Source organism: Canis aureus, chromosome 31, assembly GCF_053574225.1.
Source record: "Canis aureus isolate CA01 chromosome 31, VMU_Caureus_v.1.0, whole genome shotgun sequence".
In the NCBI taxonomy this organism is placed as follows: Eukaryota; Metazoa; Chordata; class Mammalia; order Carnivora; family Canidae; genus Canis; species Canis aureus.
This window is the reverse complement of record NC_135641.1, coordinates 26,883,056-26,909,808: the sequence shown is the minus strand read 5'-3', so window position 1 is coordinate 26,909,808 and position 26,753 is coordinate 26,883,056. Positions and strand designations below refer to the sequence as shown.

The following is a 26,753-nucleotide window of genomic DNA, read 5'->3' as shown; positions in this document are numbered from 1 at the left end:
CCTCATGGCATTTTGTATACTTGACTTCCATCAATAGGTTTTTCCAACATGGCCAGTATGAGCGATTGGACACGAGATTGGAACTTATTCAATTAATATTTACTGAATATCTATAGTAGGCCCAGGGCCATTAAATGCAGACAAGGCTAAACGATGTAGGAAATGAGTAAAACCCCCTGGGACTGAGCATGGTGAATGATGTTAAGTGGAAAGAGAACTGAACTAGCACTGGTTTGGCCATTGACTTGCCACAGTGAGCTATGGAGATCCCCATCCTTTTTTTTTTTTTTTTTTAATCTGCAAAATGAGGAGCTTGGCCTCATATCGTGGTGCTTATCCATAACAAAATCAGAATCACCTGTGAAGTTTTGAAACTACCCAATTCGAGGACCTACCCCAGATCACTGAAATCAGAACTTCTGAGAGGGAGGCCCCAGGTAGTAGCTTCCCAAGACATTCTATAATGCTTGATCTGGACTATAAACCACGGGGCCATGTCATCCTTCAGGATCAATGATGCTCAAAAACTTTCCTGGCTAAATACATACCTAAGTACTTCATAGATTACAATGTTGTCTAATTATCCTTTCTCCGATTTTGCAGTTTTATTTTCTGACTTTAGGGGTTTTTGTTACTGTTGTTTGTTTGTTTGTTTGTTTTGGTGAGGGGGGAAAGAGTTAAAGGGAGGTTATTTTCATAGACTGTTCTCATACTTCTTCAGTAAATAATCTTTTTTTGTCGTTTTCTATTATTTTTAAATTACCTCCCAAAATAATCATTAAGACAAAGCAAATTTGGTTTTAACAAGCAGCCTTCTATTTAATAAATAATATTTTTTCAAAAGGATAAGTGATTAAAAAGCAGAGCCTGAGTTATTTTCTTCTGTTATGTGAAATTTTCACGAAAGTCCTTAGCAAAACCATAATCTTGATACGTTTATTTTAAATTAATTAATGATTTTATTTCATTTATTTCATCATCTCCACTATATTGTTAAGGCATTTATATATAAGAAAGAACCCTATGGAAAAAGAAAAGCATGGGAATGATAAACACAAGATTCAATGCAGTGTTACATGTGGAGGAAGACAAGTGGTGGGATAGGTGAAGAGCTTAGAGGCCTATGGATGTTGTTTGGCTATGTTCTAGTCATGGGTTAGGTTAGAGGGTTCACAGATATTCATTACATATAATTATTATTCTTTAAAATGTGCATTACTATATATTCAGGTATAATATAGCAAATGGTGTATCAGAAAAGACAATAAAGAAATATGTTGTAAAATGAAGAAAGTCAGTAAGCTTCCACTTTTATCCATAAAAGTGGATAGAACGGTGTTCCCATGGTCACATTCCATAGCAAGTTGGGAATTTTAGTTGCGCAGATGAGCACATCGCTGGCCATAAATAGCAGATTTTGCTTGCCTCGTTAGTTATATCACCTCAGCCAACTTACTAATGTCTCTCAGCCTCAGTAAGAATTTGTGTGTGACTTAACCCACACTTTTAGTAGGAATAAAATGACATAATATATGGGAATATCCTTTATAAACCAAAAACACTGAACGAATGTAGGGGAATATGGGTCCCAGGAATAATTCTCTTGGTAAAATGAAAGCCATTACCTTGACAATTTCAAGTGCACAGTTGATTGGGTAGGGTCTTTGCTCTGATTTCATATATTCGCCTAGCTCTGGGTCTGTCTTCAGGAATAATACACAGACTCAAAATTGCGAGACCCATATGACAGAATTAAAAAGCCAGGTTATCATTTCATGCACACTTCCTAATGATGTGACTTTTAAAAAGTGATAAAACATAAAATGCACATGTAATAAAAATGCCTAGATGCAGCCACTTTACCATTTTACTTCTTCATGAGATGTTGGAAGGGAAGCAATTTTGCTGAGATGCTATCAGTTGAAACTATCCTTTCCTCAATTTAGTGCTTACTCTGTGCCAAATCCTGATCCAAGCAGAAATTACAGAGATGAGTAAAACATAGTCTTTGCCTTAGGGCCACTTTTTTCCCCCCAAACCCCAGAATGACATTCCCCAGGTGGTCTATATGAATGATGTCCCCTAGAGGGTATGCGGTGGATAGCCCAGAAGCCCACACCAATGGCCTCAAAAAACAGAAATTATGAGAAAAATAAAAAAAAAATCAACAAGGATACAAATAAGGTTGTGAGAAAAACCTGGAATAACCACTAGGAATCAGAGAAGCACCCACAATTAATATTCTATTCATCGGAGTAGTAAAAGTCTTAAAACCTAAAAATACCAAGTGTTGGATAGGATATAAAGATAATGGCTTCTCATTCTCATAGATAAATTGGTACACACTATGTATTAGAGAACCAATTTTGAAATAGCTAAGAAAATTGATCCTTTCACTGTGATCCAGAAATACTAACTTGGGCTAGAAATCCCTGAATATCTTGGTGGCATGTATGATAGAGATGAGGCTTTTGGTGGTGAGTGCTAAGGGAGGCCCAGAGGCAGGGAGCATGTAAGAGCCTTGCAGGGTCTGAGAAAGCAGATAGAGAGGGAAGCACCTGACTGAGGCATTGCCAGGAATCTGCCAGGTGGGCAAAAAAAGAAAGACATTCCCAGTGGAGAGCAATGTGGGAAAAGATAAGAGATTTACACAGTGCAGTGAATGAAATGCGAGAGTTATGCCAAGTGACCCAGAATACTAAAAGCAAAAATGGAAAAGAAAATGTAATAAAGATGAGACATATGCAAAGATTCAAATTTCAATTAAGGAACTTGGGTAGGTGCTTCATGATCTACAAAGATTAAATAACCTTTTCTTCTGAGAATTGATGGGAAGATACGATACAAGCTCTAGAATTCGAGAAAATTTTACACTAGTCATCTTTTGATACCAGACATCTTTAGTGATTTTTTTTTCATAATGTCCAGTATTCACTCCCCCTTCTAATAAGAGCACTACAGTTTGTTTCAGAGAAATATCCTACATTACTCTCTGTAGGTATGGTTTGGATGGCCTGTCCTGCCACCCAGCAGGATAGGAACGTTGGTGTATAAATATTTACAATTTTTTGGAACATCAATATATTCCATATTCTTGGCAGAGCTGTAATAATCGTGATGAATATTATTATAGAAGATAGAGGGAAAATAGCCAAGACTTCCTTAGACATGCATATCTAATTTTCCATCTCCATTCTATCCCTTGGAAGCTTGGTGTGTATAGTGGATTCTTCTTATATTATGATTCTTGGTCTTTCTCCTGAAGAAAGATATTTAATCCATTGGTAAACCCTGTCAACTCTACCTTCAAAATTCATCCCGAATCAGACCACTTCTCTCCCTCTTCTACTGTAGTCCAAACCACAATCATCTCCTATCAAGACGAGCAGAATAATCTCCCAAATGATCCCCTGCTCCCAGTCCTGGGCCCTATAGTCTATTCTCCAAATAGTAAAAAGTATGGTCTTTTGAAAATGTAAGTTAGATAATTCTCCTGTCTTTACTCTTCACAATCCTCCAAAATTTCCAATGAATTTAAAATAAAATCTGACACTAGCTATCTTCCCATCCTCGTCACTTACCACTGTGCTCCTAAATCACATTGCTCCAACCTCTGGTTTCCTGGCCAGTCCTGTGACACAACAAGCAAGCATCTTCAATTTATTGTTTTGCTCCCAGTTTTTCTTTTCTCCTAGAAGAATCACATATCAGAAAAATCTTGTCTAATCATTTTCTATGAAAAAGTGCCCTATCTCTCTATTCCCTTGTCCTGCTTCATTTCTCCTAACATGACAAGAATGGCAGATGTTATATTGCATATTTACTCATGTGTTAGTGTATTGCCTGCCTGTCCCTCTGATTAAATACTCATGAAAGCAGGAGATTTATGTATGTATATCTTTATATACTCGTTCACCACTATATCACAGATGTCTAGGACCATAGTGCCCATCCCGTAGTAGAACTCAAGTAGTTATTAGTAAGCAAATTAATTAAGCAAGTGGATAGGGACTATAAGGCAGAGCATATGAACCAAGTTGAACCAATGAGACTTCATTCTTGTTTTACTCTTTATTATAATTGTGAGAAGGAAAAAAAAATCTCTCTTTTTTCTAGAATTTACTAGATGAAGAAAGAAAAACCTAGGGCCAAAAATAAATAAATAATAAATAAAGCCCTCACTATGAGGAAAACAGTTCTGCAGGATGGAGAAGAACAGTGCCTAGTAACACAATTCCAGCGCCTAGATGCAGCCATATCTAAAGTTAGCTATAATTCTGTACTTTTGAGGTATGGGCACCAGTAAATTTCTTATTCTCTTAATGCCTTTGTCTTAAATTTTTGCCTTTTGCTTCTGAAAGAATCCTGACTAATTTAATCACCAACCTCTTAGATAGATCAAGGTATGGGGGGCATGTTTCACCAAACTCACAAAATTAATGATGGAGCCCAGACTTATGCTATAAGAATGTCTGAGTCCGAAACCTGGTCTTTTTTTCCACTCTGTTGCTCAGCTGGCTGTACAAACAGATTCAAACCCCCTCCTACTCATGATCTCAGGTTGTTGGACATTTATAAAACAGCCTTGTATTGGGGCCAAGAATCCTAGGAAATTAAGTAGATTGAGATGAAGTTTCTTGTGTTATTTAATCTTTTAAAATTTAAACTGCTACCTCACCATGGGGGAGTCTAGCTCAGAAAAAAGAAAAAAAATTCCTCTAAAGAAAATATCAGGATTAATCCTCTCAGTCAAACTATACATTCGCTAAAGAAAGGAAAATCGTTTTTATAAAGGCTCGTTTTTTTTCTCAGAAACTTGTAACATTCATGTTTTTTTTTTTTTTCTTCTGCTGGGTTTATTGCACGTCATAAATCTTTTAATTCCCTGAATCCGGTTGAATGTAACTGAATCATTGTTTCTGTGCACTACTGTGGACCTGCCAACCCCCACAAGCTTAATCTTGGGACTGTCAGAGAGTCTACGAAAGTGTCCAGCTCAGTATCTGGCACATGGTGGCATTTGATAACTTCTACTCTTTAAAAATAAACATGAGTGTGTCTTTTCTATAGTAATGTGGAAGTTTGTAGGACACTTTTCCAAATTTTTGCAATTTTCAAGCTCTGAAACCATCATTTCTATTGGAGTCCCGTGGTTTTAATACATACTAGAAGAAGATTAAAATAAAGCTATAAAGGAGCAATCCCTACACTATATTCTGATTTTACTGGAGAAGAGAAAACATGAAATTTTGTAGATGTTAGATAAAATTCTTTTGAAGAATTTTTGTTTTATGTTTTAAGACTTTATGTTTTAATCCTCATTACTTTCTTACTGAATTTTTAAGCCATTTTCAAAAACTCTGCTTAATCCAATTTTATGAAAAATGCAGTTTCTGGGTTATAGTCAAATATTTAATATACTAGGAGAAAAGTAAGTAACACCTGAATCTGTCAGAACCAATGACTTGGTTGATGGGATAAAATTAGGTTAAAGAATGTTTTTCTTCATGGGACTTCTGGGTAGCTCAGTGGTTGAGCATCTGCCTTTAGCTCAGGGTGTGATCCTGGAATCCAGGGATGGAGTTCCCACACTGGGCTCCCTGCATGGAGCCTGCTTCTCCCTCTGCCTGTGTCTCTGCCTCTCTCTCTCTTTGTGTCTCTCATGAATAAATAAATAAAATATTTTAAAAAAAGAATGTTGTTCTTCAGGTCTACATTAGAGTTGATCATTTTAAAATAAGGCATATAAGTAATATTTATTGAATATATAATGTGTATGAGCATACCAATTCGTATGAAAATACCAATTTGTTAACTCTTGAAGGAGAATATTTAGTCAATTGTTTAAACAGGGTGCACTGAAATGTTTTTACTACTAATGGTTTTTTAAACTCTCTCTTCAGAAAGTATAAAATGTTATTGAATTAGTTCATATTGTGCATTGAGGTTTTGTAGCTCATGTATTCACTTTTTATTAATACATTGTGCCCTTATACTAATCAGCCTTTTATCAAACCAAAATTATTAATTGAATGCCCACAACAAACTATATACGATGTGCTCTAAACACTTACCTAACACTAACAACTTAACTTATTATCATTTTTTTTTAATTGAACTGTCTGCTCTGACAATCATAAAGCCAGAACTTCCCTATACAAAAACTATGAGCCAGGGCTTTAGACTTCAAGTAGCTTAAAGGGTAGTGTTTTCAGTTAAAAACAAAACAAAACAAAACAAAACAAAACAAAACAAAACAAAAAAACTGCCCTAGCTGAAAAATCCTCCAGGGTGGGATAAATCTGAACAAGAACAAGTCTCAGAATAATACTCATCCCCTTTTGGTTTCTCCTTCATTGACAGCAAATGCTGTTAATTCCTTCCGGTGAAAACCATCTGAAATTTAAGACTTCAGGCTCAAATTGTTTCAAAAACCCCAAACTTGATATACAGCAATTGACTCAACATTTCCACCAGGAATCTAATAGAAGTCTCCAACAAAACATGGGCAAAAGCAAATTCTTGATACCGAAGCAAACCAAGTGAAAACTTGAGAAGGCCTCTCCCTTTGCGGTTTAAGTGTGACTGGTCTTCAGGGCGCTGGGCCAAAGTCTTAACTATACTTCTGACTGCATTCTTGTCTTCACACAGTAAATTCAGTCCATCATTGAATCCTGCTAAAATCTTCCTCAAATCTAACTACCTCTCACCACGTGACTCCAAGTCCCATAATCTCTCATTTGGACTACTGATGTTTCATGAGACCCTTTCAATGCTCACTGGGCTTTGACCCTCATCTACTGATGGACTAATTTCTAGGCAGCAGCACAATTATCTTAAAACCCAATTCATATCATATCATTCTTCTGCTCAAAACCCTCCATAGCTTTGACATCTTACTCAGAATAAAATTCCAATCCCATACCTTGATCCTTTGCCTATAAGGCTCCATATATTATACAACCTTTGTTTCCCTCTCTGATGTCATCTCTTCTCCCTGGATCCTTCTTTCTGAACCACAAATATCCTTCACATACAAAAACCATATTCTCAACTGAAGGACATTTACATTTGTCATAACACCTGACTACATAGCTCCTCCCTCAGATTCACCCCTCATTTACACTCAGGTTTTAGCTCCAATGTCACTTTGTTCAAAAGGCCTTCCTGACCAACCTAAATGCAACAGCATATAACCCAAACTCTAAACACTAATATCTTACCTGCTTTTTACCCATCATTCTTATCACAGATAAATTATATACATATCTGCTTGTGTGCATGTCTTTCACCTCTCCAACAGAATGCAAGCTACTTAACAGTGGAGGATTTTTCTGTTTTGTTCACTGTTATATTTTCGGTGTCTACAACTGTGCCTGGCCCAGAGTGGGTATTCAATAACTTCTTAATCAATTAATCATTAACTTTTCTTCTTTTCCTTTCACACTGTCCTAGAGTTTATTTCATGGATTCCTGACAAAAAAGAACTGGAATAATTCTGTATGTCTGATTTTTTTTCCATACCCCCTGTATAAGATGCAGTATTATATTTCTGTTGTAAGCTACTTATTGTGAGACGGCAGAGGTATGGAGTAAAAGATGAAATGTCCCACTTAGTTACATGTTTTTGTAGAACTCTAGGCATGAACTGACTACCAAGAAGGGAGCTTATGGGGATGACAGTGATGAGGAGGAAGGCAGTATGTTTTCTTTGCTCAAAATCCTCCTCCACATAGCCCTGAATAAGATCTTAGAGGTCAAATATGTTACAATCTAGAGGAAGCTGAATCCCTCCTCCAGCCTCCTACACAAGGGATCATCCCCTTTACCACCAAAGGCAAGAAACTCACCCATGGATGTCATGAGTCAGAAGCTCCGCCCAAGTAAACTCTACCCTCTGGAGTATCTTTCAGCACATTATGAGATTATACTCGATTTGTCACTAGAGATTTTTTTCCTGCCGAGTCCCCCCAAAATTAACATCCAGATCCTCTGTCAGTCTTGATCTTTAACCAAGTATAACAACTGTCAGCATTTCTGAAGCTCAAATCAGGCCCTACTCTCTCCGCCCAGCCTCCAGGCCTTGTGGCAATGTTGTCAGGGTTTCTGTGACTGTGAATCAGCTCCCAGAGCACAGGAAAAAGATACTGGTGTCTGAGGACCTCCTGGGAAAGACTCTTTTGTCATGAATGCACATGAGGGCTAGATTATGTGAGGCTTGTCAGTGCCGGTGGACAGTCATGCCAGTTACAGTTCAAAGAATGAGGAGCCACCTACTTTGACATGAGCTTTCTTAACTCTCTCTAACCAGTTCTGGAATCCACAATGACACTTATATAGCTTTATGATTAAGCCTCTTCCCTTTATTACTTTGTGACCTTGGTGAGGTCATTAACCCGCTCAAAGCCTCAACTTCCTCAGCTGTAATTGGGAATTGTGAGTACCTAATTTATTGAGTTGATGTTAGTATTAAATAGTTACACTTCTTGCTCATAATAGTCACTCAATTAACCTTACCTACTATTAGTTATTCTTTATAATGGCATGGGGAAAATAGTATATAGACCCTATCTTCTAGTATTCTTTGCTATCGGTTCAGCAAAAGCTTCCCCCTTAAATGTAACTAAAAGGTAAGATGTGTCAGAATTTGTAAAAAAAAAAAAAAAAAAAAAAAATTGAATTATTGATCATTCAGATAAAATTTTTATATTTTGAAAATATATTATTCTATTAAAAGGTAACCAAGTACTTGAAGACATTCCACTTAATAGTATCATAATTACAAAAGACATTTTATTCAATTACTTAGACAATTTGGTAACTTTCAGTTACACTTATCTTTTCTTGGAATTATTATCAACATTTACTCTCCATGGTAACCCTGTGTCTCTCAGATATAATGAGATTGGATTTTTGCACAAGTGGGATGGTCCCGTCAATGTGTTACAGGAAATCATAATATTGAAGTCTTTTCTTTTTTTTTAATTTTTTATTTATTTATGATAGTCACACACAGAGAGAGAGAGGCAGAGACATAGGCAGAGGGAGAATCAGGCTCCATGCACCAGGAGCCCGACGTGGGATTCGATCCCGGGTCTCCAGGATAGCGCCCTGGGCCAAAGGTAGGCGCCAAACCGCTGCGCCACCCAGGGATCCCCTATTGAAGTCTTTTCTAGTTCTGCAGCACAATCACCCAGATTCATAGGTTTTCAAAGTTTGATGTTCTTATGGAGGATCCTGAGATGTGTTCAGGTGTTCCCTGAAGTCAAAATCAATATGCCTTTTTGCCAATGGTGCAAAACTTCCGGGGTATGAAGGTGAATCAAGGCTCTGACATCAAATTGTATTCACAGTCACTGTATTCTTCTCTGCCACATCAGTTTCATCCATTCATCGAAGAATATCCTTCAGAAAGTGCTAGGAATTATTGATTCTGTTAAACCTCAACTCTTGGCAATGTGCCTAGCTAACGTTCTGTGTGATGAAATGAGAAGTATGCATAAAGCACCTCTACTGCATGCCAAAGTATGATAGGTGTCTCAAGGAAAAGTATTTGTATGGGTATTTGAGTTGAAAACTGGACCAGCTGCTTTGTTCATGGAACACTATTTTTACTTGAAAGAATGACTAAAAGACAAACTATGATTATTCGAACTTGAGTATTAGGCAAATATTTTTTTGAAAATAAGTGAAGTGAAACTGTCACTTCACAGAAAACAACTAAGAGTATTTGTGGCCAGTGTGTGATTTGCACTTTCAAATGAAATTGTATATCCTTTTGCAATTTGTAAAATATGGATCCACCCCCAGGAGCTTGATGGCTTACCAATACTTAGACTTCTGATGAGATTGATTGTATTAACCAAGATGGTTTGTCAGTATTGTGGAATGAAACATACTATCCCCTGGGGAGATCTACATAACTTAGTGATCTTAGTTATCTACATGACTACAGTATTTTCCATCATAGTTATGCCAGTTTACATTCCTACAGACAGTGTGTAAGAGTTCCTTTTCTTCAATTTCTGGACTGATTGCTGGACTCAGGGCTTGCAGCAGTATGTTAAATAGATGTGTCGAGAATGGGCATCCATGTGTTGTTCCTAATTTTAGAGGAAAATTTTTCAACCTTTTACTATTAAGAATGATGCTCACTCTGAGCTTGTCATTTATGATCTTTGCTATTGAGGTACATTCTTTCCATAGATAATCTGTTGAGCATTTATTTAAATCATGAAAGGATGTTTAATTCTGCTAAATGCTTTTTTGCATCTATTGAGATGATCATAAGATTTTTACTCTTCATTTTCTTAATGTGGTGGCCACATCTATTGATTTGCATATGTTGAACTACCCTTGCATCCCACAGATGGATCTTAGTTGCTCATAGGGTATCACTGCTTTAATGTGCTATTGAATTTGGTTTGCCAGTATTTTATTGAGGATTTTTGCATTTATGTCTTTTCTGTTTTTTCTTAAAGGTGGCAATCATATCCCCATTCTACTAGACCAGGAAAAAATTAAGTAATATCTCAGTCCTCTGGTATAAATCAAAATATCAGTATTTTGCTATAAAGCCTGATTAGTAAATAACTAATCAAGAACATCTTGAGCCCAAAAGAACATCCTATTTCTACCCCATAGAATTGATTTATGCACCTAGTCATAGGCAGGGGAGTTGAAAAATCTCAGGAATTCTCTGCAGGAGGAAGGCCTGTCCCAGGATGCTAACCCATAGGAGGATGCTGGAGAAAAGAATGGCTAAAGCCTGAGACTTGGTCAGGACCCAGAAAAGTGAAAAGGCTAGATTTTACATGTGCAATGACCTCTTTTCTCCAAATCACTGATCAGATAAATCACCTATCTCTCATGAGTAGGGATGAATGAGGGAAAGGGAAAGAGGTCAGGCTTCGCCACCCCCCCCCCAAAAAAATTCCAAAATGATAGAAGTTCTTTTATGAGGTGCTGCAGAAAAGCAAGCCAACAGAAAGAAAGATGCTTACCATACTACCATCTGGTGACTGTCCACGGACAGATAATTATTTTTCTTTTCTATTACCAGAATATACCTTTAATTTAACGTTCTGATTATTCCATTCAACATTTATTATATTAATATTTTTCATGGTTCTGCTTAGTCTCCATAATCATTATTTTGTAAGCTAATATTGTCCATTAAAAATGAGACATATTTCAGTTAAGTATTCTCTTAAAATACACATTTAAATTGTTTCCCATTTTCAATTTGGTGATGATCTTCTTGCATGTAGCCTCTTTCCAACTTTTAAATTTTCTGTGTTGCATTTACATAAATGGGATTATTGACTATTTTTATAATACTTCATATGTATTACTGAATTGGTATTTAACAGATGATGCACAAATGCCAGACTTTGGCCTAAACATCACGAGATAGGGGTCTCCAAATTTGAAAATAATGTTTTTTCAAGGGTGCAAATTTTTTTAAGTCCCCTCCCTACCTCAAATATTCTACACCTTTCTTTCTGTTATCTTCTTTCTCCCACTGACCAGCTTTCCAAAGCTCCAGAATAGACAACATCCCTTAGACTTTTGTGGAGTTGAATAAAGCTGGAAAACCGAAGCCAAAGTCAAGAAATTTTCCAGAGAAAGAGAATTGAACATTACTCTGAATCTACTCAGGAGCTCCACCCTTTCCTCTTTTCCTCTCCTGCTTCACTGTCCAATAAATCCTTTTGACTTGTGGATCTGCTTCTTGCTTCTTTAGAATGGCAGAATTCCTGATTGGACACTATCAACTATCAACTATCTTAGACAAAGTCCTGGCTCTATCTGTAAGCTTTTAATTATCTGCCAACATAGCTCTATTGGTTTTGTATATGTAGATCGCGAGTTAGATGTTAATACCATCCAAAAAAATCAGTGATCTCAATCTCAATAGTTTGATCAATTTGCCCTTCATATATTTTCTATCAAGAGATTTATACCCTATTCTTCAGGTTCCCAGCACTGGCAAGTCACCTGATTTCCTAACTGATTTTCAATTATTTTCCTTTGAAGATGATCCAATTTTTTTTATTATTATTCCTGGTATAGAAATACATCTCCTATAATTATCTTGTTGGTCTTTAGGGATCCTATGCAGGTCAGGAGAGCATTTGGGGACTTTTCTGACATGACTAATTGTTTAATAGCTCCTTTGTCTATCTCAAACTTCTCCTTTGTTCTAGTTTGATAGTATCCATATTATAATTATCTATTCAAATCTTGCAACCCCTACACATATGTCAATTTTTTCTGATTCAAAAATTCATAGATTCGTAGATTCATAGATTTTTTTTCCAAAAATGTGGATGGAAATTTCAGTATATATGAGATCTCAATATATACCAGGAAGGTGAATTTGTTTGGAATTCAATGTCATTAGACCCAATAAATTATGTTACTAAAATTAAAAATGAAAGGATTTTGTTGTAACTATGCTGAAATTTGCCCTATATTTCTTTGTAGTCCTTTCAGGAGCTAGTCTAAAAAGCTCTGCATTCGGTAAGTACTTTAATATCTCTTTACTGAGCCATAGAGAGACTTTATCATTATACACTTGGACTATTATTAATAAATTGCTTCAATTATCTTGCTCACATTATTACTAAAGTTCAAAATTTATAAAATAATAATAAAATAATAGTAATGGAAGCATTTCATGTCAAGTTTCTGGCTCTGCGTTGAGGAGTTAGCAGGCAACAGCTGCTGACAGTCAGTCTAGGGACTACTGAGCTCTCCTGTCCATTCCACTTCACTCCTTACATGCAGAGGCAGCCCCATGAAACAAGTCTGCAGCCATTAGTGTTTTGACTAAGGTGAATTCCTTAATCACACCTTAGTCTCCACCTTTGTTCTGACACCTTGAATTTAAAACCCTATTTTTGGACTGCCTAATTGGCTCTTTATAGAAATTCTCAAAGTACTTTCAAGTACTTAATACTTAATATGTGTATACCACCCTCCAACACACACACACTTCCCTGGCAATTATTACCATTACTTCTTGCTATAGTATCCTCATTTTTCTAGTGAGTTGGTCTTTATAACCAGTAAAACAATAGTGCTTTTCATCCTAAAGAGTGATCCAGCAGATGTATTATTCTGCAAATCCTCTGTTCCTCATTTATACAACTTGCATTCTCTTCTATGTCTCCTGATAACAATAACCAAGGACAATAATCATGATAACCCCAGCAGCAGCCAATCTCCATCTTTCTCTGTGGTCCAACCAATTACTGACCGCCTTTCCTTGCTTATTTTTTTTTAAAGATCTTATTTATTTATTCATGATAGCCACACAGAGAGAGACAGAGAGGCAGAGACACAGGCAGAGGGAGAAGCAGGCTCCATGCAGGGAGCCCGACGTGGGATTCGATCCCGGGTCTCCAGGATCGTGCCCCGCACCAAAGGCAGGCGCCAAACCGCTGTGCCACCCAGGGATCCCTCCTTGCTTATTAATAATTGGAAAACAGGGTGGTCAAACACTCAGGGATTATTCTGAGTGGCAGCCTTATAATTCTGCAGAAACTACAAAACAAACCCAATCAATGAAAATGGTTAAAGTCATTCATAAAACTTTTTTTCCTTAATTCTCAATCTAGTCTGTCAATAAGTCATGTTTTTTGTCCCCTCATAAATATACCTCAAATCATCTATTTTTTTCCATTTCTCTGCCACTACCTTAGTCTAAGCCACTGAACTATTTAAATACCTTCAAATACGCAACCCCTCACCTGTCCATTCCCACCTTCTTTGCCAATCCCCTTAGATCAGTCCCTCCCTCTTCCCATGTACTGCTTGACATCCTAGGAGGCTGATAACCAGGCTATGTGTCAGGTGGCTTCCCACTGGTTCTGCTACAGGAGATAGTGGCAGGAGATTGGAGGATGAAGGAAGAGAGAAACAAGCTATTTTCCTCTTCCTTCCCTACCATGGGCAGCCTCTCCGGCATGGTTCCAGCTTCTGCCGGGAGACCCTGGTCCCTAATCATGTTTACCACCTCCTTCCTTGGTCTCTTCAGTCCTGGCGTTTTAGAGACTTCTAGCTGTTGCTAACTCTGGGGTTACCTTGTTGTCACCGATTGTCTTTTTTTTTTTTAATTCTTATGATTTTTTTTTTTTTTTTTTTAGAGAAAGAGCACATGAGCAGGAAGGGGCAGAGGGAGAGAGAGAATCTTAAGCAAGCTCCATATCCAGCATGGAGCCTGACATCATGACCTGAGCCAAAATCAAGAGCTTAACCCCCTAAGCCACCCAGGAGCCCCATCACCTGTTGACTTTTCATCCACTTCATTAGCTGTCGACTGTCGGCGGACTCTTCCCAGACTGGAACTGTCAGGAGAGAAATCTGACAAATATAATTGAGGAATTTTAGAGTCTAGCACTGTTGTCCTCTACTTCTTAAGACCAAGACTAACTCCAGTGGTGCAAAGTAACAAAGCTATTATCATAGATTAGTTGATGAATGTCCTTTGCAAGAGCCAAGACTATAAACCCACCTCTGAAACTGAATAAAGTCAAGTCAGAAGGAAAAATCATCAACAACATAAAACAACAACAAAAAAAACTGACCTTGAACTGTTACTCCCCACATAGACCACTAATGATTGTTTATCATGTGGATTCTCTCTGACATTTAACTCTTTCTTTTTGAATATGATGATTGGTGGGGGCATCTGCATCTGAGTAGACAGACTGCATGAAGGTAGATGCAGAGGCAGCAGTCCACAAACGGTGTTAAGATGAAAGTCTCTGGTGAGCAGAGTCTTTCTTCTGTTGTTTGTACAATTACTGAGCAAAGAGTACCAGTATGGGCTTCATCTTTAATTGCCAGACTTCTCTGCAGTGCACACAATTCCCTTTCTGCAATCTTAGCAGTTTCTCAGCAATGCTGGTGGTCAAAAAAAGCCCTGTATCATTCAAACCCTTTGGACCACTGCGTAATTTTAAAATGCACGGGCTTTTATATTTATATCCCAAGAAATCATACTTTGAAAATGGCTAGTTCTTCTTTCCTCACAGACTTAATTTCCTATAAACTCATTGCAGCTAGGTTGGAAAGAAGCAAAAAGGCTTTGAAACTATATTCAATCAGATGCAACATAACATTTATAATTTGATAATTATGAGTTGGAAACATTATGGTCTCTTTTCATGGGAGCTCTGACTATATGACTACTTATCTTCAAGCTGAGTTTCTCAGAAACATGAATATATAAATATTTGGAAGACACACTCCAGTCCTTAAGAAGTTCAAAAGGAGACAATTTCACAAATCATGATGCCCAATTATTTTTTTAGAGTTACACTAGAAATACAAGAAGTGTGTTAATGTGGTTTGCAAATGGTTGAAACAGATCACATCTGGCTAGAAAATTTAGAAAGGATTTCCAGGAGGAGTTTTGAAAGGTAATTATGGTTTCATCATGAAAAAATAAGAACAACAAGAGCAGAGATATCCCAGGAATGTCAGAGATATTTGTGGGGAGTGCAGAATAGTCTATTGTCTTAGGCTTCTCCTGAGTAGAGGTAATCAAGCAACTAAAAATGAGAAAGGGATTGGGACCATTTTGTTGAAAATTCAGAACATCAGAACGAACAGTGTACATCTGGTCTGATAGCCAATAAAGAAATTTGTAAGGCAAGATAACAATGTTTATTATTGTATTTTTGTTTCTTGCCATTTACTTTGCTGCCCAGGTTCAAATTCTAGAATACTTAGACATGAAATATAGCAAAACTCAAAATCCAAGTATAAGACCTAGCCAATTCTTTTACTTAAAATATGAACATCTGGATTATTGCTTGAAGATTTAAGCAGCCAAGGTTTTTTGTGCCTTAAATTCTTTGGGCACAAAAGTAAATATATTCAGGCAGCCTGGGTGCATCAGTGGTTGAGCACCTGTCTTCAGCCCAGGGCATGATCCTGGGGATCCAGGATCGAGTCCCACGTTGGGCTCCCTGCATGGAGCCTGCTTCTCCCTCTCCCTGTGTCTCCGCCTCTCTTTCTGTGTCTCTCATGAATAAATAAAATATTTTTTTTATTTTTTTTTTTAAAGGCAAATATATGGGCAGCCCCAGTGGCTCAGTGGTTTAGCACCGCCTTCACTCCAGGGCATGATTCTGGAGACCCAGGATTGAGTCCCACATCAGGTTCCCTGAATGGAGCCTGCTTCTCCCTCTGCCTGCATCTCTGACTCTCTGTGTGTGTGTCTCTCATGAATAAGTAAATTTTAAAAAAGGTAAATATATTCATAACTGTATGTTTGCACATGTGCTTAGTTTCATTACAAGCCATGAGATGTGTCAGAATAACTCAAGTCACATTCTCCTATTTCTCCTAAACATAAAGAGAGATTCAAGGGTTTTAGTTCAATTCACTTGATAGAGAATTGGGGAATTCCAGTCCTTTTATGGAACTTCAAGATGAAAAAGAAGATTGTGTTCTGTATCATGTGTTAGAACATTCAGGGCAAATAAATACCTATTTTTTTAATCAGGAATTTAAAATTTTATGAGGGGTATCATAAATTCAGCTGCTATAGTGAATCCTTGTGGAAAAGTGGATCATTTATAAACAACTGCTTTGCAAAAACAAATACAGCATTTGCTAACCCAAATTTTCAAAGACATTGCTCAAGGTAGCAATTTTTTCTTCATTCTATCTTTTCTCCCTTTTTCCAAGCATTAAAGTAAAACAAATCTGTTTTCCTGCTTGTCTCTCTCTTCCCTTGCTAATCTCACCAAGGATTAACGATTTCATTAGTTTTTTTCCAACAATCAACATTTGATTTTTTGGATCCTCTCTACAGTATAATTGTTACCTATTTCACTGAACTCTGTGTCCTCTATCTTTTGTTCTACTTTATTTGGATTTAACTTGTTATTCTTTAAGAAAAGGAACTTCTTGAGATAGATGAGCTAGGGGTCATTGATTTCCTGCTTGCTTTCTTTTCCCTTTTTTTAAGATTTTTACATTTATTTTTCCACGAGAGACACCGAGAGAGAGAGAGAGAGAGAGAGAGGCAGAGACACAGGCAGAGGGAGAAGCAGGCTGCATGCTGGGAGCCCGACGTGGGACTTGATCCTGGGTCTCCGGGATCATGCCCTCAGCTGAAGGCGACACTAAACCACTGAGCCACACAGGCTGCCCTTCTTTCTTTTCTAATACATAAATTTAAAGATAAAAATTTCCCTCTAAGCACAGATTTCCCTGAATCATCTAGGTTTGGGATCATAGTATTTTTTTTTTTAATCATTCAGTGAAACATATGGTGTAACTTCCGTTTTTATTTCATTGCTCTGTGAGTTAATCTGAAGCTCTTTTTTTTTTTTTAACAAGTTTAAAAATCAAGTTTAATTAAAACAAGTTTAATTGAGAAAAAAAATATATGGGGCACTGTTGTAACCTATAGTCACAATGCTGTGCATTATATCTCCAGAAGTAGTTATCCTATATAACAGAAACTTTGTGCCCTTGACTCTGGTAAGTATCACTCCACTCTTTCTTCTAGAAGTTTGGCTCTTTTAGAATCCACACATAAGTGAGATCACACTGTTTGTCTTTCTGTGTCTGGCTTATTTAGCATATTGTCCTCCAGGCCTATCCAGGTTGTTGCAAATAGCAAGATTTCCTTTTTTCTTACGCTAAGCAATATTTCCTCATATGTATATACCACATTTTCTTTATTCATTCATCTGTCAATGAACGCTTGGTTTGTTTCCATATCTTGGCTATTGTGACTAGTGCTGCTACAGGAGCTCAGGTATCTCTTTAAGATCCTGATTAATTCTTTTGAATAAAAACTCAAAAGGAGAATTGCTGGATCATATGATAGGTAGTTCTATTTTTAATGTTTTGAAGTACTGTTTTCCAGAACAGCTGTACCATGAAGTTCATTGTTAAATTTTTTAAAATGTGACAATTTTTATTTAGCCAACTCTCTTTTAAATCATTAGTTTTTGTTTTAATAGCGTTTTGTCAAAGGATACACACTGCGATGTCAGTCCATTGAACTTTCTGAGATTTACTTAATGATATAGAATATAATCAATTATTATAAATGTTTTTTCGGTGATTAAAAAGAATGCACCTTTTGAAGTTTGGAGCTTAGTATTTAATGAATGTTAATTAGATCAAATTCTTATCTATATTTTTCAAATATTCATAGAGGAATTTTCAGTGTTTTGTTTAATCACTTTTATCTTATATAGCTTGAGTCTGTGTTTTTATACAGTGTGTTATTTGCATATGAACTTAAATTTATTATATCTTCTTTGTGAATTAAATCTTTAATCACTTTGAAGAGACTGTTTCTATCTCTAGAAATGTTTATTTTGCCTTAAAAGTCTACTTGTCTGATATCATAATAGCTACACTGGCTTTCTTTTGATTAATATTTGTATAATATATATTTTCCATCCTTCAACTCTCATTCTCTTATAAACAGTATAAAAGCTTTGTTATTCCAGCTAGATAGCATTATCTTTTAGTTGCAATATTTAGAATCCCATTAGATTTAATTTAAATTTAATGTCATTACTGATATATTTTATTTAAATCTTTATCTTATAATTCATCCCAATCTTTTTATTTTCTTTATCTCCCGTTCAGTTCATTTGAATTTTTTAGATTTTATTCCATTTCCCTGTTTATAGTAACAGGAAAGTTATATATTCTCTAACTCTTCTTCAAGATACTAGGATATTCTTTTAGAGATTCAAATATGATTCCTTGGTTTATAAAATCTAATACCCATTTGCTTTTTAATCTTCATCTTCTACAAACACCAAAGAACTTTTTAACTCCATTTAGCCCCTTCTGACTTAGATACCATTGTTGTAATGGTATGGTAAATACAACATTTCAATCCTATCTAGAGTATAAACTCAGAAGATACTACTATTAATCGGCCAGTATTCATTTATATTGGTGGTGCCTGGGTGGCTCTGTTGGTTAAGAATCCAACTCTTGGTGTTGGCTCAGGTCGTGATTTTATGGGTCTTGAGGTCAAGCTTGGCAGCTGGCTCCATGCTCAGTGAGGAGTCTGTTTGGAGATTCTCTCTCTCCCTCTCCCTTTGCCCCTCCCTCCCTCCATGTGCATGCTCACACTCTTTCTCTCTCTCTCAAATAAATAAATCTTTTTTAAAATATTCATTTATACTGACACCCATATTTTTAAAAATTTATTTGTAATTTTCTACCTATATCTATAGTCTTTGATTTGAGATGATTTTCTTTCTTTCTATTTGAAGAACATTCTTTCATATTTCCTTTACTACATGCAGATCCACTGGCTTTAAATTCTCTAATTTTGTTTTTGTTACAACGTCCTAATTTTTGTCATTATTCTTGAATGATAGGTCTAGAATTCTATATAGGTAGATATTTTCTTATACAAAATTGGATATGTTAATTTTTATTAAAAAGTCAACTGTTAATTTCTTTGGAGATTATTTTTTTAAAGATGTTATTTCTTTATTCCTGAGAGACACAGAGACAGAGAGAGGCAGAGACACAGGCAGAGGAAGAAGCAGGGAGCCTGATGTGGGACTCGATCCTGGAACCCCAGGATCAAGCCCTGGGCCGAAGGCAGGTGCCAAACTGCTGAGCTACCCAGGGATCCCTGAAGATTATCTTTTTCTGGCTTCTTCTTGATTACATTTTCCTAAAATAACTGAATAGATTTATTTCTGTTTTCAGATTTTAAGTGGTTGAATTTTTTCTTTTTTTCTTTTTTGGTTGAATTTTTTCTAGTTAAATTTTTGAAACTAGTATTTCATGTTAGTGCATTATGAATAAACATAGCTGTTCATTTTCACTTTTGCAGTATTGTACTTTGATAGTCTTATATGTGATTAATTTTTATAAATGTTGCATGATTATTCAAAGGGAATGTATACTTTCTGAAATTACAAATATGAGTATGTATCTGTTTAACCATTTTATAATTTTGATTCTCTTTATTCTTACTTAGTTTTGCTTGTATTTGTCAAAGATTATGAGTCTTTCAGTACTATCATCATTTTATGTAATTCTAATTCTTTTTCCTTATGTTCTAATGTTATTCTATTCATAAAGGTTCTATTTAGTGTGGATTAAATATTTTTCAATATTAAATGATTATTTTGATCCAGCATAGTTCTTTTTGTCTTGAATTGCCATTATTTTGATTATTATTTGCCACCTCCCTTCTTATTTATCTTTGTCTGATTTATTTATTATAATTTTCATCCTTTTATTTTTAACCTTTGTATGACATTTTGCTTTAAATTGGTCTCTTGTATAATTAGATTTTATTTTATTTTTGAGTCTTTTGTTTTTCATAAGGAATCTAACCTACTTACATTTCTTATTTGTGCAAAGGCACAATATTTCTGCATAATACTAACTCACCAATGGGCTACTGGAAAGTAAAAAGTGTTCTCAAATATCTACCTGTTCCTTTCAAAATGGGAAAGCCTAGATTACTTGATATATTAAAATAAGTGCTATCATATATTTAATAATATTTCTATATATTTGTATAGTAATTCACAATTTATAATGTATTTGTGTAAAAGTTACACTAATCATCATATAGAAAGTATCAAGCAAGATGTTTGTAAGATAACTCATGTTAAAACATTCTGTATTAGCCGATCTCTTATGATATTGCTCTGAGTCATAGTGTAAGTTCTTCCCAAAATCTTATGAAGTAAGCAGGACACTTCTTATCTGATTATATAGAAGAAACTGGTCACAGAAATAGCATGATATGTACAGGAATGCACAAATTTCAATAAAGAGGACTAGGACTCAAACCCAATTCCAAAAATCTCAGGTACATTGCTTTGATCTTGAAATCTGAGTTTTAGTTCTATTTTTGTAGTTTTTATTAATGCATATTTTCTCATTTAGATGTCACTGTATAACAATACGCTGATCTAGTGTCATTGTTCAAATTGAAAAAAATGATTATTTAAATAACACTGCCTAGCGTAAAGAGGCCTAAATAAAACTCATATTGTTTGTTCAGCTTCTATGAAGATAAATAAAATCAAGCTATGTTGTTTTCTAGTTTTTAATCCCTCTCAATTGAATGATTCTACTGTACTCCAACATATATGGAAAAGTGGCAACGAGTTCACAGAAGTCAGATGTCATTAAAAAATAATAAAATAAAGGCTGAGCTGCAGCCTTAGTCAGGCTTTTTAGGAAGGTGACTGGCATTAGCCAGCCTCTTCCATGGGGTTGGACAGCAGCTGGCCTCAGCTTTCCCGAAAGGACAGTAACAAAGTGGCAAGCTTTACTAAGACATAGAAAGGATTTCCTAATTCCATTTACTATCATGTTTATGGATGAGACATGCACAGAATCATTTTCTAAAAGTGATGTAGAGAAAATTCTCAGTGCTACAGGTTTCAGCTAACTTCAGTACTACTGTACGTTGAACATATAAACAAGCAGATGTTTTGATTGGAATATTTAAATACTTAAATGCTTTGAAAGCCTCTTCCTTTTTAGTTTAGTGCTATTTTAAAAGCCTAACTTCTCTGTGACAACTGGTCAGATACATGGAGAAAGAAATCTTAGCTGTAAAAAGGATGGCAAAATTAGAAAATTTCAATGCATCATAATTGTCTCTAATGCTGAGTGCATGGTGCCTACAGTTCTGTTCTGATAGTATTTTCCCAAAAGTCCTTGAGGAAATGCTAATAGATTTTGTTTGTTTTTTGGGGTTTTTTAGATTTTATTTATCTATTCATGAGAGACATAGACAGAGAGGCAGAGACATAGGCAGAGGGAGAAGCAGGCTCCCTGCAGGGACCCTGATAAGAGACTTGATCCCAGGACCCCAGGATCATGATTTGAGCTGAAGGCAGATGCTCAACCACTGAGTCACTCAGGTGCCCCAACTAATAGATGTTCTTATAAAGCAATGGTGAGAGAAGTATTTTCCTTTTATAATTAATTTTAATACCGTATTTAAAAAGTAACAAAGATATTTTGTCTCTTTTTTTTTCTTTTTTTTAGAATGAGAAAGCAAGACAGCACAAGCAGGCAGAGAAGGACAGAGGGAGAGGGAGAAAGAGAGAATCACATGGATCCTGTCCCTGGGCTCAATCTCAGGACCCTGAGATCATGACCTGAGTGGAAATCAAGAGTCAGACATTCAACCAACTGAGACACCCAGGTGCCCCTGTATCCTTCTATTATTTGAAAATGCAATGTCTTTTATGTTTATCTTGAATACTTACAATAACAGATTCTGTGGCTAAGAGGAAAAAACTTTAAAAAAAAATCTTAAGATTCTCAAACTGTGACCGAATGGAATAAGCAAAAATCAAACTTCCCCAAATTCAAACTAAGCAACTAGACACTTTTTTTTTCTTTTTAAAAAAGGATGGGGGAAAAATAAAAATAAAAATAAAAATAAAAATAAAAATAAAAAAGGATGGGGGGATAAAAGGTTGGTGGGGATAGTGGTGGTCTTTCCAAGATGTTAAGTATTGACAATGTTGTTTGAAAAAGCTTAATTCAAGTCTATCAGCTTATTGCTAAGTACTTCATTTTTTTCTCTTTACTATAATGGAAATGTATATAATAGGATTTTCATATTGGGTACTCAAATAAATATAAAATATTTTGGATTCTCCATTTTCCTTTGTTATAAGGGAACACATTTGAAAATAAACTTTTATCATTTATTCCAACAATTCAGTTGTGAAATCATTTTTAGTGTCTACTGTATTGAAAGTATTTATTATAGCTCAATGATTCTCTGTTGGGTTTCTGTCAATACATTATAACATTAAAAGTATTTCTATGGTCTGAAAAGTTAGGAAAATGTAACTGAGATGTTGGGAAGCATTTATATATAGGAAAGAAAGGGGGAAAAGTATATATGAGTTTATGTATATACACACACATACACATACACACACTTTGGAATCAGACAGTCCTAGACTTAAATTTTAGTTCTTCTAACTAGCTGTATGGTCTTGGACAAATATATTAACTTACCCAAAAACCTTTAGTCTTTCAAGGAACACAAAGATACTACAAGTGGGAGCATTGCCATGGACTCTCAGGATTAGAAGCAACATCAAGATAACTCTTTCAATACTTTGATGCTGGAATATTTTTTTAATGACATCTACACTTCAAGCAATATTGCTTGAAGTTCACTGATAGGTCAAGCATCTACTGATTGAAAGAGCTATGAAGAGAGTATCTATCTGTAAGACAGTTATTGAATGTATCATATCATTCACCTTTCACAAAAATGATATTATTATTATGCATTTAGGCTCTAGAAAACTAGATTACTTGATCTAAATCATAAAAGTGAGAGAGTAAATATACAAATGGACAACAGCCAGACCATATATAAAAATAGACCTCCTGATCCACAACTTGCAGCAACTTGCCCAGGAAATCAACTTCTTATCAACAATAAACAGTCCAGAAAGCCAGCCTGCTATAATGGAGACTTGTAGGAAGCCAGATTTTTATCTCTAGTAATAATCCAGGAAGCTAAACAATAACTCCTATAATAATTGACTCCAAGTGACCAAGACTCCATTATTAATTGACAGCTTCCTTAATTTTTCCCACTTCCAACTTAAAACCAACCAGAGAAAGTCAAATATGCACCCCTAACCAATCACATAGGATGCCCTGCTTTCTAGTTAGCCCATTTGTAGCATCCCTAGGTCAATAACCTACAGCCATGATACAGTTGAAGTCTTCCATTTTTTTCTGCTGTAAAGCTTTCTCACTCTGCATGTCTTTGAATCTCTATCAGAATGCAAGTGATGGGATCCCTGGGTGGCGCAGCGGTTTAGCGCCTGCCTTTGGCCCAGGGCGCGGTCCTGGAGACCCAGGATCGAATCCCACGTCAGGCTCCCTGCATGGAGCCTGCTTCTCCCTCTGCCTATGTCTCTGCCTCTCTCTCTCTATGATGACTATCATAAATAAATAAAATTAAAAAAAAAAGAATGCAAGTGATGTTGGCTGACTCCCTTGCTGTAGCAAATTATCAGTAAATAGGTTTTGCTTTTCTTATTTAGTTGGTCTTCATTTATTTGCACAAAAGTTAATAAAAAGTATGATTTAAGAAATTGTTGTATGTGTACAATAGGCTACCTGTGTGAGAACATTCATTGTGACATAGTTTATAATACACAAATATCCACTAATAAAAGACAAATTGTGTTACAGCTATATACCAGACAACTTTACAATAATGAAAAATGAACAAACTGCAACTATAGACAGCAACATGGATGACCCTTTCTTTCAGGGAAAAGATATTTGTGATTATTAGGAAGGTACAAACAGGGTGATTACAGCATGCCAGCAACTGCAATTTATTGACCCGGCTGGAGGTTTCATTAGATTTTCTTCATTCTCAATCCAGACTCCTTGGCTAGAATATATTCCATTCCTAGAATAAAATTCACAATTATTTATTGAACTTGTAGTTTGGGTGCAAAAGGTATGACATATTCCAACTCCTAGGAGATAGTTTCTTGTTTTATGCTAAGAAAAAAAAAATATTTTCTGGGACCACCACTTCCCTCTAAACTCCACTCCTAAATTCCTGTCACAAACCAGATTTATGCATTTCCCATGGCCAGAGTTTTCTGCTCCAGAGCTGCTGGGAAAGAATGACCGCTAAACAAACTTGCTCTGGGACTCATCTAGATTCCTAATGAAATATTTGTTTCATTTATTATTGAACATAGGATTCCAACATAAAGCTACATTCTAATGAGCAATTCTTGCCTTATTAGGAATTTTATCTCCATCATGAAGAAATTCTCTACTCCTCATGTATTTTTCTCATCTTCTTAGTCTACATTCTCTGAACACTCAGAAATGCAGGATCTTGCTTCCCGAAAGTTAGAATCAGCTACATTAAGATCCATTTCCTCTCTCTTGATCTTGGCAGCATCTGGGATGTTCTCTGCCAAAATTCCAGGCAGCTGTGTAAAACATGGTGCTTGGGAATGAACAGACACGTGAATTAAGTGTGTGGGTGCTTTTTCGGTGAAAATTTATAGGTTTCCCTTTTAAGATTCAGATTTATAAGCAGCATGGATAATAATGTGCTTGGTATAAGGTTATAATTTTATTCAAAAATGCACATCTAATGCTGCAAAATATTATCAAGCTTTCACATTGTATAAATGTCTTCTATGACTTATGCAATAATTACATTTAGGAATATTCACTGATTCTGATGATTAACTTAATCATACCAGTTTATTTTTTTTAAGATTTTATTTATTCATGAGAGACACACAAAGAGAGAGAGAGAGTCAGAGACACAGGCAGAGGGAGAAGCAAGCTCAATGCAGAGAGCCCAATAGGAACTCGATCTCGGGTCTCCAGGGTCATGCCCTACCCCGAAGGCAGGCACTAAAATGCTGAGCCACCCAGGGATCCCCAATCATACCAGTTTCTTGATGTGTTGGATGGTTTGTCCCTTTCTGTTGCCTCAACACTAATACTTTACAATCTTGTGAGCTTGCACTCTATTCTGGTCACAAGGCTATATGCAAAGTTGAATAAGGTACAACACACATATGTCACTTTTCCTTTTTTCTTTAAAGATTTTATTTATCTATTCATGAGAGAGAGAGGCAGAGACACAGGCAGAGGGAGAAGCAGGCTCCATGCAGGGAGCCCGACTTGGAACTCTAGCCCACGTCTCCAGGATCACGTCCTGGGCCAAAGGCAGAGCTAAACCACTCAGCCACCCAGGCTACCCCATATGTCTCTTTTCTAAAGATACTCATTCTACATCCAACAACTTCCAACTTTAGCTCTGACAGTGTAAAGAGCTTAGAAGTTACCACTCCTGTCCTTACAACAACAACAATGACAAAAAGATAAGCAAATTGAAAATCAATTATTTTTCTTGGACCCATCAGAAAAGTGAAATAACAGGCAAAATTACCACCCTGGAAAGACAGATAACTTCAGAGAGAAACAGCTGAGCCACTTACCTGAAGTGGAAGGTACTAAGCTAATAGGAACCTCTACTTTTTTAATGAATTGCTAGAGGCTGAGTATAAATGAGCTTGAGAATGAGACAATCCTGGGAGTTGCAGCCTTGGGAGATTCCAACATTTTTGTAGGTTTTACTTCCAGGTACCCCACCAGGCTCTTAAGTTGAAGATCCAAGAAAGATGCTCTCATGTCTTTGACAGAAGGAAGGGAAGTATAATCATTGTGAAATATACAAACATTCCCCAATAACAAAGGCCTACTCTCAAGGGGAAAAGACTATTAGAACCTTATTCCATTTGAGGGAGATCATTCTTTCCACTCCAATTCCCTCTAGCCTTCCTGTATCACCTGAGTGGGGGGAACTTATATCACTGAAGAAACTCTCATGAAGGTCATGGCCCAAAACAAAGACCCATTGAAAGACTGAGATTTAATCATTGGATTCTAGAATGTTTCCCTTCCCCCACACTTTACTACCAACAAGCTCCAGCATAATAACAGTGGATTAGAACTGAAATTGCTACAAAACACAGGCTCTTTCTGAGGAAAGTACTTAGGGAAGCCCAAAGTCAAGACAGGAGACAAAACAAGCACAGGACAGAAACTGGAAGCCTCTGGAACTTACAACTGCAACAAGCATTAAAAATAGTCTAATTCCTAGGTAGGTTAACATAAATCCTTACACTAAAGTACTGCTTACCTCACTTCCTATTGTGTGATACATGATA

General features: G+C 36.2%; 1 long non-coding RNA gene across 1 annotated transcript in view; it reads right to left on the bottom strand.

The window, feature by feature from the left end:
- Positions 1–885: 885 nt before the first annotated feature.
- Positions 886–26,753, bottom strand: part of LOC144302590 (uncharacterized) — a 43,401-nt gene continuing 17,533 nt past the window's right edge. Inside the window, exons 2-4 of the long non-coding RNA XR_013369524.1 lie at positions 14,293–14,370; positions 3,582–3,691; positions 886–3,259 (exon numbers count right to left, since the gene is read on the bottom strand). This is a non-coding gene — a long non-coding RNA (uncharacterized LOC144302590). The remainder of the gene's footprint in view (positions 3,260–3,581; positions 3,692–14,292; positions 14,371–26,753) is intronic.